Source organism: Biomphalaria glabrata, chromosome 13 (assembly GCF_947242115.1).
Source record: "Biomphalaria glabrata chromosome 13, xgBioGlab47.1, whole genome shotgun sequence".
NCBI lineage: Eukaryota > Metazoa > Mollusca > Gastropoda > Planorbidae > Biomphalaria > Biomphalaria glabrata.
In genome coordinates this window covers 2,485,001-2,488,180 of record NC_074723.1, presented here as the reverse complement: position 1 = coordinate 2,488,180, position 3,180 = coordinate 2,485,001, and the positions used below count along the sequence as shown (strand labels likewise).

Sequence of the window (3,180 nt, the reverse complement as noted above, 5' to 3'; positions counted from 1 at the left end):
ATCAATAAGATCACGTGACTAAATGTTGTTTGTTTACGATTGGTGAATGAGGTCCATTCGAACTCATGCCAATGAGGCAACCACTGTGCCAGGGACATGCTGACAAAAGTAGCTTCTATAGTTATTTACATTTTTTTTTTTTTACTGCAAACAGTAACGGTGACTAATCCAACTTATACCACTTTATCAGTCAGGAAAAATGTCTTTCTGTTGTTCGAGATGCAAAACAAAATGATTAATAATAATAATAATTAATTAATAATTAGCTAATTAACTAACTGATAATATTTTTTTTTATTGATTCTTGTGTTGGCATGTAAGAGAAACAGTTGTGGTAAGTTTCAGCTTGATCCCAGATTGGGCATGGCAGTAACAACGTGTACAAACTTTAGACCAGACAGACATAAGACAGACAATATAAGACACGGGATAAAATCCTTTCCTGGGTCAAAGGTTCATAAAAGGGATTTATCTCGAACCTTTTTTTTTTTTTTTTTGGACATCTCAACGAGGACACGACCACTTTATTCCATTGAGACTGTGTCACTTCTGTGTATTATTGAAAAATATCCACAAGCGTGTGTGTGTGTCGAGACGTGAGACAAAAAAACAAAATATAAAAAAACTTTAACAAAACAAAACTTGAAAAAAAAAAAAAACTTAAAAATTTTTTTTATAAAAAAGGCTGATACAAGGGAAAGAACTGCAGATTTACAGCTTTTTCTATCCATACTGCCTGGTCGTGCGGTTTGCGCGCTGGACTGTCGTTCGGATTAATCGACGGTCGAGGGTTCAAACCCTGCCCGCTCCCATCCCCCGTCGTCCTGCGGGAGGTTTGGACTAGGAAGTAAACTATCTTCAACTCTGAAGGAACATCCGAAACATGTAAAACAAACAAACATACTGTAAGGTTTATTTCGCATTTTTTATATCAAACAAAATTAACGAATACTAGTTAATTTGTTAATTTTTTTGATCGAGTTATGGTTTGTTAGAGACAAAGAATATTTGTGCAACGCTTCAACTTGATCCGAGAATGGGAAGTGGGAGAAATGGGAGAAATAAAGTGTAAAAAAAAAGTATCTTATCTTATCTCATCTTATCTTATATAATACAGACGTTACTTAAAAAAAGAAGATGATTACGTCCTACGCGTTATGCATCTTGTTATGCATATTAACTAATGACCTAAATTCTGCCACGTCACTGGTTTTCCTGGCTAGCTCAGGCAACCCATTCCATGCTCTAATAGCACTAGGGAAGAAGGAGTGTTTGTACAAATTTGTCCTAGCATATCGGACATATTGCATATCGGACCTAGCATATTGTGTCTTTCAGAGTATTTTATTGGATCTTGGTTTTGTATTTGAAGATTATGGTTCAATGTTTTATGTATAATTGCTACTTTACTTTTGAGTCTTCTGTTCCTAAGGCTTTCTAAATTTAGTGATTTTACTAAAGGTGTTACTCTAGTCAAATGTGAATATTCGTTTCTTATGAATCTCACTGGTCTATTTTGTGTCTGTTCCAGTTTCTTAATGTTTTCTTGAGGGGTCCCAAACAGAGTGTGCATATTATTGGCCTAACTAAGGTTAAATAACATTTCAGTTTTATGTTCTTATTTGATCTATAGAAATTTCTTTTGCACTAACTAGACAGACAGAAAGACGGACAGTGTGAGTTTATTTAAGTGTCCCCGGACGTCTTGACCAAATCTTGCTTCCTGAAAAGGATGGGCTTTAGGGCGAGAGAGTGAGGTCGACGTGTTGCGCGAATCCTCCTCACTTTAATCCAAATTCCAGCGCAAGTCCCTTTTCACCCCCCCCTATATTTAAGTGTAGTGTAAAATAGTTCAAATAATAGCAAATTATTCAAAAGCTTCAAATAAAAAAAAAATAATGTCATAGATATGTAGGCCTGGGCTTACGTTTGAGGATTTTACATACACTTATCAAAAAATGAGGGATTACATAAGCATTTCCGCTTTCACTTTTAATATTATCATTGTATTTGGAATGGCAAATGAAAAATGCGAAAATTTAATTGGATGCGCACTTTTAGCTGCAATATTCTCGAACTCTTTCTGAAGAGGTCATCAGACTTTTGACTATGACACTAACTAACCCTCAGTGACTTTTAAGACCGACTTTTAGTCAGAGAGGACAATACGAGTTGGTTTTAAAGTTTGTCCTGATCTGGTCGTGATGTATTGTTCATGGTTCATGTGACATCCAGATGTCACACAGGACATCAGGAAATGACGACCACGATGAAAGACAAAAGACAAGGGGAGAGAAACTCGTACACGTCTGTCTGACAGGCAACCGAGTCAGTATCAGGGAAGGGAACTCGGAGTGTGTGCGCGGTTACAGTCGTCTCAGGTAAGTGGAACTTAAGCACTTTTAACTGGCATTATTCGTCAAATATCTACAGGATAAAAAACAAGAAAAAAAAAATCAAACAAAGCATTAGGGTTTATTAAAAGAAATTTCTATAAATCAAATAAGAACATAAAACTAAAATGTTATTTAACCTTGGTTAGGCCAATAATAGAATATGCATCCTCTGTTTGGGACCCCTCAACTCAAGAAAACATTAAGAAACTGGAACAGACACAAAATAGAGCAGTGCGATTCATAACAAACGAATATTCACATTTGACTAAGTAACACCTTTTTTCTCCTTCTTCCCTAGTGCTATTAGAGCATGGAATGGGTTGCCTGAGCTAGCCAGGAAAACCAGTGACTTGGCAGAATTTAGGTCATTGGTTAACATGCATGACTGAATGCATGACGCGTAGGACGTCATCATATTCTTTTTTTTTTTTTGAAGTTACGTCTGTATTATATAAGATAAGATAAGAAAAACATGATAAAAAAAAACAAAAACACGGTCCTCCAGTGATATATAAGTAACTCAGTTAAACCTTACTGAAATTAAAATCAATCGGACTTTAGTAGGTTCTAGTATGAATTATACAAAAGTCCTAAAGATGGACTTATTATTGACTATTTTCAAACATGGAGGCACATCTATAAATAGCAAGCATTTGGTGTATCCGGTACATAAAATAAAGGAAGTGCTTATAAACTTGTTTTTTTTTAAGACTCTATAGTTTTAAGACGCTCTCTTTTTTTTTAAGACTATATTTTTTTGTACTATATTTTTAGTACTGTAGAA

General features: G+C 35.2%; 1 protein-coding gene across 3 annotated transcripts in view; it reads left to right on the top strand.

The window, feature by feature from the left end:
- The first annotated feature begins 2,242 nt into the window (after positions 1 to 2,242).
- Positions 2,243 to 3,180, top strand: part of LOC106068631 (putative defense protein 3) — a 20,155-nt gene continuing 19,217 nt past the window's right edge. Inside the window, exon 1 of one of the 3 annotated variants that reach the window (XM_056008945.1) lies at positions 2,243 to 2,381. The gene's annotated coding sequence lies outside the window, so the exon portion shown is untranslated. The remainder of the gene's footprint in view (positions 2,382 to 3,180) is intronic. The other 2 variants (XM_056008943.1, XM_056008944.1) reach the window with 2 other exon arrangements.